General features: G+C 44.3%; 2 non-coding genes across 2 annotated transcripts; one reads left to right on the top strand and one right to left on the bottom strand.

The window, feature by feature from the left end:
• The first annotated feature begins 1,829 nt into the window (after positions 1-1,829).
• TRNAL-AAG (transfer RNA leucine (anticodon AAG)) lies at positions 1,830-1,911 on the top strand. Its single transcript has one exon. It is a non-coding gene; the product is annotated as a tRNA-Leu (tRNA).
• Positions 1,912-6,038: 4,127 nt separating this feature from the next.
• TRNAS-UGA (transfer RNA serine (anticodon UGA)) lies at positions 6,039-6,120 on the bottom strand. The gene has a single exon. It is a non-coding gene; the product is annotated as a tRNA-Ser (tRNA).
• Positions 6,121-12,302: the final 6,182 nt, after the last annotated feature.

Raw genomic sequence — 12,302 nt, 5'->3', positions numbered from 1 at the left:
AATGCAAAACTCTGCCAATACTCTGCAACAATGCAAAACTCTGCCAATACTCTACCAATACTCGCCAATACTCTACCAATACTTGCCAATACTCTGCAATCAATTTTAACAGAAACAAACAATTTTTTTCTTTTTTTATCAAACTTTTAGTCTTTCTTGATTTATAGCGCAAAAAATAAAAAAACCAGCAGTGAATAAATACCACTAAAAGAAAGCTCTTGGTACAGTGTTGCATGACTGAGTATCTGTCGTTCAAAATGTGAGAGCACCGAAACCTAAATATTGGTCTGGTTAGGAAGGGGGTTTAAGTGCCCAGTGGTCAAGTGGTTAAGGCTTCAGAGGCTTAGGTTCAAATCCCACCGCTGCCAGGATTTTTTTTTTCGTAGTCATTAAAAACATCTTCCACTGTACATGCCAGTAAAAATGCTTCCAAGACAAAACAGGTTACCTTTAAATACATATATGCATGGAAAAAGAAGGGAAGAGAAGGAAGGGAAGGAAGGGAAGGAAGGGAAGGAAGGGAAGGAAGGGAAGGAAGGAAGGAAGGAAGGAAGGAAGGAAGGAAGGAAGGAAGGAAGGAAGGAAGGAAGGAAGGAAGGAAGGAAGGAAGGAAATGGGAAAGAAGGAAGGAAACTGGAAGGAAGGAAGAAAGGAAAGAAAGAAGGAATGAAAGAAAGCGAAGGAAGGGAAAGAAGGAAGGATGGGAAGGGAGGTAGAGAAGGAAGGATGGGAAGGGTAGGGAGGAAGAGAAGGAAGGATGGGAAGGGGAGGGAGGAAGAGAAAGGAAAGATGGGAAGGGGAGGGAGGAAGAGAAAGGAAGGGTAGGAAGAAAGGAAGGGAAGGGAAAAGAAGGAAAGGAAGGGAGGAAGGAATGAGAGAAAGCGAAACATATGAAGGAAGCAAGCAAGGAAGGAAGGAAGGGAAGGAAGGAAGGATGGGAAGGGAGGAAGAGAAGGAAGGATGGGGAGGGAAGGAAGGATGGGAATGGATGGAGGGAAGGGAAGGAATGAAGGAAAGGAAGGAAATAAAGGAAGGTAGGAAAGAAAGGGAAGGAAGGGTAGGAAAGAAAGGGAAGGAATGGTAGGAAGGAAGGAAGGAAGGAAGGAAAGGAAAGAAGGAAGGAAGAAAGGAAGGGAGGGAGGAAGGGAAGGAATGAAGGAAGGAAGGGAAGGAAAGGAAGTGAAGGGAGGGAAGGAATGAAGAAAAGGAAGGAATGAAGGAAGGAAAGGAAATAAAGGAAGGAAGGAAAGGAAAGGAAGGAAGGGAAGGAAATAAAGGAAGGAAGGAAAGGAAGGGAAGGAAGGACCTTAAAGCGGGGGTCCACCTATCTATATATTTTTTTTTTTTTAGTTCATTCACAAACTTTTCTTCTCAGCATTACATACTCACATATCTGACACATCTGCCTGTGTCAGATTTCGTCGGAAAGAATAACTTATATTATTCACTGCAGGCGGTTTCCATCTTCATTGTGGGCATTTGAAGCCCACAAGCATTTATTTCCATTTATTTCCTGGATGTGGTGAATGCTGTGCTCCCAGCATTCACTGCTCGTTCTCGCACATGCTCAGTGACATCCTGGGAAGCCTGAGACTAGCTCCCAGGAGTCTGGGAGAGGCTAGAAACATGCCTACTCCCACGGGAGGAGAACCAGGAAGTGCAAAGAAGAATAGAAAAATAAAAGGTAATTACGGCGATTTAAATTTTTTTAAAGGCATGTCAGCATCTAGGCAAGGAAGAGAATACATACAAATATTGTTCAAAATTTGGGTGGAACCCTGCTTTAACTTTTGCTACGAAAATACATAACAAAGTGTCAGTCACCAATAGGTAGCGTGGCCGAGCGGTCTAAGGCGCTGGATTAAGGCTCCAGTCTCTTCGGAGGCGTGGGTTCAAATCCCACCGCTGCCAATAACTTTTTTTTCTTAGTCATTAAAAACATCTGCCACTGTACAAGCCAGTAAAATTGCTTCCAAGACAGAACAGGTTACCTTTAAATACAAATATGCATCAAATTCCATTTTCAGTCTATGGAATTAGTCAGTAAATCATTTCACTGCCAGCCTACAGGTTAAAATGAAAAGTACTCTTTTCTACATTGAATACTAGGACCAAAATACAGCAATCTTGTAAAAATGTTAAAATCCCTCAAAAAAGCAAACTCTCACCAAAGTGTAAAATATATGTTCTGTCTGAAAAAAATACTCTGCCCTTCCTCTTTAAAAGTTCAAATCCCAATCTGTAATTTTCATTGTGACCTGTAGGTGGTGCTGCAGCAACTCCACCACATGTCACTGCTATTCCTTTGGTTTATAAGTGACAATATCAGTCACCAGGAGCAGGGGACATGTGTACACTGCCAGGAAATCAAGCAAGTCGTGAAAACTAAGTGGCACCCCTGTGGCTAAATTTTAATATTGTTAGGGGTCTTGTGACCTATGTGTGTTACAACATGGGATCAAAGCGTGCTAAAAAGCCAGCTACCGTTATAATCTTTTATTTTTTTTCTTATAATAAGTCGTTATATCCTATGGAGCTAATCACATCATTGTGTCGTGTTAAAGGGGATTGTGCTTTCAAAGATCCTGCTTATTGCCTCCTTTGTGTGATTTGGTAAAAATGTGTGATACATTATAGAGGATTGGATGGCGAGGAAAATGCTCCAAAATTGCAATATGGATCTAAATTTGTGTGTTTTCTACATGTCCATATTTCCTAAAAGCACAAACACAACTCACAAAATGAAGATAGAAATTGATAAAAATGAAAAAGAAACTTATGCTGGCCATACACTATACGAAAAATCGTCCGAAATTCGTTCCACAATCGATAATCATGGGACATTTTGAGCTGAAAAAACGAAGGGCAAGTTTGGAAATTTTCTGCCGAACGAACAATAAATTGAAAGGTTAATGTGTTTCCGGTCTGAACTGTCTGCACTAGGTATATGTAAAAAAACAAACAAAAAAATAGATTCATTTATGTCTACTGAACAAGTTATTACATGATGGCACTATCGTTTGCTCTCACGGCCGAATGTTCGTTTTTTGAAAATGGGTTCGGCCGATTTTTCGCATAGTGTATGGCCAGCATAAGATTGCATGCATAAAGTCACCATATACATTGCAATCTGACCATACAATCTTTGTACAATCAGCTTTAACTTTACTAGGTAAGGTCAGGTAAATATTTAGGGAGGCAGGGTGGAGTGTGAGCTGTACATAAAAGTTTTTTTTTACCTTACTGTGTTTCTAAACCCAGGCCCCTGCATTCACTATATCTGGTCTCCAACAGTACACAGAACATTGAAATGCAATTATTTTAGTAAATATAAACTGCTAAATACCTTTTCTCACCAGCAGTATATAGCAGTCTTGTGACTTCTATCAGTGTCTGGTTAGAGCTTGTAGGAGGAGTTTTCATTCTGCTCTGATTATCCTATAAGGCTGAAGCACCCCTGACCCTCTGTCTGGGCAGTGCTGATTGGCCCTGTGCTGATCACATGCACCCTCCCAAAAAATAAAAATCTTTCTAGCAATACACACCAAACTGAGCCTGTGCAGAGTGCCTCCAAGGCTCGTTACTATCAGGATATGGATTGGGGACAGTGGAAGAAGGGGAGGATCAGAGAAGACAGGATCAAACAGCTTTTTTACACAATGCATTGGTTAACCCCTTAGGTTCCACAGTGAGTATAACAAGCGTGTTTTACTGCATATACAGGCTGATTTTACTGTTGTGGGTTTAGTAACCCTTTAATGCAGAGAATTAAACCACTACTTTAAGGATCTTTACAAAAGAAATGTCAGTCTTTTAGGGTACCCACATACAGACATTGGAATTAATTTAATAGAATTTTCATATGAAAACACCAAATGTAGATTGCACCAAATGTAGATCGCAATTGCAGTGGACACAAAAAAGTATTACAAGAGAGTGCAGGGTTCAGGAGTGCCTTATGCTCAGAATGCAGGGTTCAGGAGTGCGTTATGCTCAGAATGCAGGGTTCAGGAGTGCGTTATGCTCAGAATGCAGGGTTCAGGAGTGCGTTATGCTCAGAATGCAGGGTTCAGGAGTGCGTTATGCTCAAAATGCAGGGTTCAGGAGTGCGTTATGCTCAGAATGCAGGGTTCAGGAGTGCGTTATGTTCAAAATGCAGGGTTCAGGCGTGCGTTATGCTCAGAATGCAGGGTTCAGGAGTGCGTTATGCTCAGAATGCAGGGTTCAGGAGTGCGTTATGCTCAGAATGCAGGGTTCAGGAGTGCGTTATGCTCAGAATGCAGGGTTCAGGAGTGCGTTATGTTCAAAATGCAGGGTTCAGGCGTGCGTTATGCTCAGAATGCAGGGTTCAGGAGTCCGTTATGCTCAGAATGCAGGGTTCAGGAGTGCGTTATGCTCAAAATGCAATCCCTCCTGATACTCCACTGCCAGCTTCCTACCACCCCACCCCCTGTCATCATCATCCCCCCAATACCCCACCTCTGACATCCTACCACCCTGCCTTCTGTCATCAAAATCCCCATCATCCCCATGTACCCCATCTCTAGTATCCACCACCCTACCCCCGTTACCATAATCCCTATCTTCATCCCCCCCTTTACACCACTGTCAGCTTCCTACCAACCTACATCTTGTCATCATCATCTCCATCCTCATCAAAATCCCCCTGTGCCTGGTGTCCTACCACCCCACCCTCTGTACTCTTCATCCCCCCTGTACTCCACTTCCAGCTTCCTACCACCTCACCCCCCATCATCTTCATCCCCCTTGTACCCCATTGCCAGTTTCCTACCACCCCACCCCCATCGTTATCACCCCCCTGTACCCCATTGCCAGTTTCCTACCACCCCACCCCCTGTATTGTTCACCCCCCTGTACCCCACTGCAAGCTTCCTACCACCCCACCCCCATCGTTATCACCCCCCTGTACCCCATTGCCAGTTTCCTACCACCCACCCTCTGTAATCTTCATCCCCCTGTACCCCACTGCCAGCTTCCTACCACCCCACCCCCATCATCTTCATCCCCCCTGTACCCCATTACCAGTTTCCTACCACCCCACCTCCTGTAATCTTCATCCCCCTGTACACCACTGACAGTTTCCTACCACCCCACCCCTATTATCTTTATCCCCCTGTACCCCATTGCCAGTTTCCTACCACCACACACCCTGTATTTTTCACCCCCCCCCCCTGGACCCCACTGCGAGCTTTCTACCACCCCACCTCCATCGTCATCACCCCACGTCTCTGCCGTTCTGCGCATGCGCGGCCACTTTTCGATGGCGGGCACTTTCGACAGAACATCGGAAAACATCGGAAAACTACGCCGTTCTGAACATGCGCTTCCGACTTCCCCGAGTGTCCACCTCACTACCTTAATGAAGTGGGCACTTCCTGTTGACTGTTCAGCATCGGGGTCTCACAGGATCCAGAAGGGGAGTGACAACAGCATGAGGGGACTGTTGAGAACTGGGTGGTGTGGGTACATCTACAAGGGGTTGAATTGTAGTCCTGGAAATAGTAAGGGATTAGGATGGCAGGCTTAGGTAAGTATACCTTGATGGAGAGGACTCTTAGAGATTGCAGATATTCTGGATGTTATACTGTAGGTGGAGATGAATGTCAGAAGACCGTAAGAAACTGAAGACACCAGAGATTGTTACTACTGTACTAATCCTTACAACCCAATGCTCCCACTCCTCATACAGATTGATGGGGTCCAAAGGCTACTCAACAGTTAGCAACCAGCTACATATTGGGCACCTGTGCTCTAAGCATTGACAAGGAACTTTCTTTGTGCTAGATGCAAATTTTCCCTTTGCATTTAAATGCAGAGCATTATTTTTCCATCAACAACCCTCAAGCTGGGGTGGGGCTGCCTGACGTGTCCAGGTCTTGGTCTCTTGTAAATGTTCTCAGAGTGTATTCTTGTAACAAAACAAAAGTACTATAGTTTATATAAGTTTGAGTATTATACTAAGAAAATATCTCATAGCTGTACACTGTATGTGTAATAGAACACTGCATAATGATGATCGCTGCGAGCAGGATTTGAACCTGCGCGGGGAGACCCCATTGGATTTCAAGTCCAACGCCTTAACCACTCGGCCATCACAGCTTTATCTACATGCATGTGAGAGATTTGATCAGACATCAATCAAATCATTATCTTGCTTAAAATAACCTTTTCTTTGTAGGATCAATAGTGAAATAAACTCAGCCTGGAAAAAAATTACGGACAGTGCTATTTTTTTTCCTGATTTTTTTTTGTACATTTTTCACACTTAAATGATTCAGATCATCACATAAATTTCAATATTACACAAAGATAACCCGAGTAAATACCAAATACAGTTTTTAAATGATGATTTCATTTATTAAGGGAAAAATGCTGTCCAAACCTGCCTGGCTTTATGTGAAAAAGAAATTGCACCCCCCCCCCCCATTACTAAATCAAGAATGAACTGTAAGTAACCACATTTTTTGGGAATAACTGGAAATTTCCTGATTACTGCAGACCTGTTGAATCAAGAAATCACTTAAATAGAAGCTGTCTGACAAAGTGAAGCACACTAAAAGATCTCAAAAAGCAACACATCATACTGCAATCTAAATACATTTAAGAAGAGATGAGAAACAAAGTAATTAACATGTATCAGTCTGGAAAGGGTTACAAAGCCATTTCTGAGGCCTTGGGACTCCAGAAAACCATGGTCAGAGCCATTATCCACAAATGGAGAGGACTTGGAACAGTGGTGAACCTTCCCAGGAGTGGCCGGCCTTCCAAGAGCACAATGACGACTGATCCAGGAGGTCATAAAAGAACCCAAAACCACATCTAAAGAACTGCAGGCCTCACTTGCCTCAGGTAAGATCGGTGTTCATGATTCAAAGAAAGAAACTTGGCAAAAATGGCATCCATGGGAGATTTCCAAGGCCAAAGCCACTGCTGACCAAAAAGAACACAAAGGCTCGTCTCACATTTGCCAAAAAACATCTTGATTATCCCCAAGACTTTTGAACAAATATTCTGTGGACTGACGAGACAAGAATTTAACTTTTTGTCCCATTACATCTGGCATAAAACTAACACAGCATTTCATTAAAAAAAAAACAAACAGTCAGCCATGGTGGTGGTAGTGTGATGGTCTGGGGCTGCTTTGCAGCTTCAGGACCTGGACTACTTGCCATAATTGATGAAACCATGTATTCTGTGCTCTACTAGAAAACCCTGAAAGAGAATGTCTAGCCATCAGTTCCTGACCTCAAACACATTTGTGTTATGCACCAGGGCAATGGTCCGAAACACCAGCAAGATAACCTCTGAATGGCTCAAAAAAAAAAAACAATAATAACCGTTTCCCAACCGGCGCACGCCAATGTACTTTGGCAGAATGGCATGGCTGGGCAAATGGGCGTACCCGTGCATCCCTTTAAATTTGCCATCATGCCATTGGGTGCGCTGGCTGGGAGCTCCGTGAGTCGGGTCGCAGGTCCCGTGGACTCAATCGCCGCGGTGACACACGTGATCGCCTCATGGAGAGGACGAACGGGGAGATGCTAATGTAAACAATTATCTCCCCGTTCTGCCTAATGACAATGTCACTGATTATTATTATTATTTATTATTATACAGGATTTATATAGCGCCGACAGTTTACGCAGCGCTTTACAACATTAGGGCAGACAGTACAAGTACAATACAATTCAATACAGGAGGAATCAGAGGGCCCTGCTCGTTAGAGCTTACAATCTAGGAGGGAGGGTCAAGTGATACAAAAGGGTAATAGCTGTGGGGGATGAGCTAATGGAGAAAATAGTGCAGTTGTTAGATGGAGGCAGGATAGGCTTCTCTGAAGAGGAAAGTTTTCAGGGATCGCCTAAAAGTGGATAAAGTTGGAGACAGTCTGACAGATTGGGGTAGGGAATTCCAGAGGATGGGCGAGGCTCGGGAGAAGTCCTGGAGGTGAATATGGGAGGAGGTGATGAGGGAGCTAGAGAGCAGGAGGTCTTGGGAGGAACGGAGAGGGCGATTAGGTTGGTATTTTGAGACTAGGTTAGTGATGTAGCTGGGGGCAGAGTTGTGGATGGCTTTGTAACTTATTGTTAGTATTTTGAATTTAATTCGTTGGGCGAGTGGTAGCCAATGGAGGGATTGGCAGAGAGGGGTAGCAGACACTGAGCGGTTTGTAAGGTGGATGAGTCTGGCAGCAGCATTCATGATGGACTGAAGGAGGATAGTCTGTTTAAAGGTAAGCCAATGAGGAGTGAGTTGCAGTAGTCAAGGCGAGAGATAACCAGGGAGTGAATCAGGAGCTTTGTGGTTTCATTGGTTAGAAAGGGACGTAGTTTAGAGATGTTGCGGAGGTTGAGGCGGCAAGCTTTGGAAAGTGATTGGATGTGGGGCTGAAAGGAGAGTTCAGAATCCAGGATAACACCTAGCACCCTGACATGTGGGGACGGGTGGATGGTTTTGCCATTGCTCTTCACAGAGAAGTCGGGGGAAGAGGCACGTGGGGGAGGAAATATTATAAGCTCGGTTTTGGACAAGTTGAGTTTGAGGAAGTGGTGTGACATCCATACAGATATGTCGGTTAGTAAGTTAGTGATGCGTGAGGAGACTGATGGAGTGAGTTGAGGGGTGGAGAGATAGATTTGTGTGTCATCAGCATAGAAATGATATTGAAAGCCGTGAGAGGCTATCAGCTGACCCAGGGAAGAGGTGTAGATTGAAAATAAAAGAGGTCCAAGAACAGAACCTTGGGGGACCCCGACAGAGAAGGGAAGAGGAGTGGAGGAAGTAGAATTGTAAGTGACACTGAAGGTGCGTTGGGATATTTAGGATGAGAGCCACTGAAGAGCGCAGTCACGGAGACCGAGGGAGTAAAACTTACTGCGACAAAGTTCCCCGAATTAGTGGGTCCTACACTAGTAATAGAATGGAAGATCCTTTGTCTCAACCATGGGAGCTGAACTCCTCTATGTGGGAGAACTGAAGGGGATACATCCTAAACACTGGTGGCCACTAAATAGGAGGTAATGAGGAGGGGGGGTGCTCCAGCCCAAAAAACCTGGTCAGGGCCTATTACAATATACAAGAACATATTTGGGGGGTACACCATACAATGCGTTTAAATTCAAGATGGTGCTGCTATAAGACCTACAAACAGTACAAAATACACCGCTCCTACAGCGCTCCAAAGATGCGGCTTGCAGGACTTTTTTGACTGCCCTGCTAGCGCCTCGGGGCTTTCACACTGGAGTGCATTGAGCGGCTCTTTCGGGGCGCTTTGCAGGCGCTATTTTTAGCACTTTAGCGCCTGCAAAGCACCTCAGTGTGAAAGGAGCCTAAAGGAGAACTGTTGAAATGGTAGATACTGTCAGTTCAGATACAATATCCAGTCTGCAGGGAAAGTGATTTGAGAAGGAGAGAGTTCTGCAGTCTGGGAAGGAGAAGGAGCCTTGGAGTCATCGTGGGGAACAGGGGTAGATAAGAGTTGAGTGAGTTGCATTGAAAGATTTCATGTGTGTTCTCAATAACACTTCTGTCTACACAGTCCCCATAGGACAGCACAGAGGACAGTGAGCATGCAACTCCAACTTGTTGTACCAGACCAAGCCATATGACTTCCAACATTGGGGAGAATCTTCCAAGGGGGTGGAAAAGCCTTAAGGGCCATAAACATGGGCAGAATATTAGGCGATATCAGCCGGTTCAATAGAAACCGGACGAAATTCAGTCCGTGAGTATGGCAGCTGGTTCGACAGAAGCCGGGAGAACATCCAGCTTCTGACGAAGGGGCATGATTAAAAGATGTCTGTTGATCGGAATTTAAACAGTGAGGACTGAGAGCGCTGACTGGCGTGGTCTGGCGGGGGGGGGGGGGGGGTCAGAACCCTCTGTCAGAACACAATAGGCCAGTGGGGAGATCGCTGAACTAACAATTAATTGTTAGTACAGGATCTCTTCCCGATCTCTTCAGTTTTTTTTTCTTTCAGTCCACTGGGTTGAACAAAATAAAACTGTTAGTGAGTACTAGGCTTTACCCAAATATCTGGTCAATGATCTCACCTGGGATCCTGGTGCTGTTTTTACTTCACAGCAGCCAGGAATTCAGATGGGCGAATGGCCGCATTTGTTTGGCAGGGCTATGAACTGTGAACAGGCTGGGTTCACATTGAACACACTTCCCTACTAAATCCAAACCTCACACCTTATGGGGACAACCATGGGTTCAGCCTGCACAGTGGTCCGCCAGAAGAGCATGTGACAGGGTGACAACACAGGTAAGTAATTTGGAGACAGCTGTCCTACCATAGCTTAAAGTACCCGAACAAGGACTTTAATAACAAGATTACAATGGTTTATTTTAATGATAGCTACTTTAGTAAATAAATTATCCTGTTAAAAATTGTACAAGATTTTAGTGGTTGGGTTTAGATCTACTTTCTGCAGGGTTCTGTAGAAGCAAGTCTGTTCAACCATTATGTAAAATAGTAAATGTACAAAAACTCAGCAAGCAGAATATGTGTAACCAATAGTATGTGAGGCTTTAGAAGGGTATCAGTGTGATAATGTTATTTCATGACACATCAACAAGTGTTGGGTAGGTGTGGAAGCCTGTTCTCCTCCTCCAGTTATCACCTCTCCATATCCTGATAAGTGTGTCACAGTGTCATTCTTCACACCTCTGTCTTTACCAGGGTGTATCTATTATCTCCCTCTAATGACATACAAAGCCATCCAGAGTTTACAATACACAATCGTAATCCAAAAATAGTGCAAACAGTGATGCTATGCAGTGTGGAAAGCTAATAGAATTCTGGGGTGCATACCTAGAGTGATCCCCAGTAAGAGGATAGAGGTCCTGATTCTCCTTTATAAATCTTTAGTTATCACTAGAGGGGTCACCAGCAGGAGGAGGGTGGCCCTGATTCCTCAATATATATCTTTAGTTATCACTAGAGGAGTCGTCATCAGGAGGAAGTAGGACCTGATTCTTCTACATAAATCTTTAGTAATCACTAGAGGGATCACCAGCAGGAGGAAGATGGCCCTGCTTCCTCTATATAGATCTTTAGTTATCACTTGAGCGATCACCAGCAGGAGGAAGAAGGTCCTAATTGCTCTATATAGATCTTTAGATATTGCTAAAGAAATCACCAGCAGGAGGAAGGAGTCCTAATTCCCCTGCATAAATCTTTAGTAGAGGGGTCACCATCAGGAAGAAGATCTTGATTCCTCCATATAGATCTTTAGTTATCACTAGAGGGGTCCCCAGCAGGAAGAAGAAGGTCCTGACTCCTAAATATATCAGGAGGAAGGAGGTCCTGATTCTTCTATATGGATCTTTAGTTATCACTAGAGAGATCTCCAGCAGGAGAAAGGTGGATTTGATTCCTATATATAGATCTTTAGTTATCACTAGAGGGATCACCAGCAGGAGGAAGAAGGTCCTGATTCCTCTGTATAGATCTTTAGTTATCACTAGGGATGAGCTTCGTGTTCGAGTCGAACCCATGTTCGACTCGAACATCGGCTGTTCGATCGTTCGCCGAATTGCGAACGTTATGGGCCGTTCGCGCTAAATTCGTGTGGCGCGTCACGGCCCATAATTCACTGCGGCATCACAGTGCATTGCTGGCTGATGATTGGCCAAGCATGCACTATGACCCGCATGCTTGGCCAATCACAGCGCCGTCAGTAGAGAGAGCTGTAATTGGCCAAAGCCAGGGTGGCTTTGGCCAATTATGGCTCAGGGGATTTAGTACACACCCCACACTATATAAGGCCGCCTGCACGGCGGCCCTGTGTAGTGTGTGTTCCGGTGTGCTGAGAGATAGAGAGAGAGAGAGACAGTGTCATTTGATTTGAGTTAGATAGATTAGGCAGAACAGTCAGTCAGTTAGCTGCACTTACAGTGTATTGTGTATATATATGCATCCCAGGTGTTGCATATATATATATACACTGTATTCAGTTTAGCTAGATCCGTTCCTGTTATCTTCTATCTAGACTATTTATATTTAATGCAGTGCGTCCTGCTCACAGTGTTCAGCTAGATCCGTTCCTGTTATCTTCTAGACTATTTACATTTAGTGCAGTGCGTCCTGCTCACAGTGTTCAGCTAGATCCGTTCCTGTTATCTTCTATACTATTTACATTTAGTGCAGTGCGTCCTGCTCACAGTGTTCAGCTAGATCCGTTCCTGTTAAATTCCTACTGACAGGCAGGCTTGTCTGGTTACAGTATATAAAGCTACCTGAAGAAAATTACAGGTGTTCTATTTGATCCTATTA

The sequence above is a fragment of the Aquarana catesbeiana genome, linkage group LG03 (genome assembly GCF_042186555.1).
Source record: "Aquarana catesbeiana isolate 2022-GZ linkage group LG03, ASM4218655v1, whole genome shotgun sequence".
NCBI classification, from domain to species: Eukaryota; Metazoa; Chordata; class Amphibia; order Anura; family Ranidae; genus Aquarana; species Aquarana catesbeiana.
The sequence above is the reverse complement of the archived record's forward strand: the minus strand, read 5'-3'. Positions and strand labels throughout refer to the sequence as shown.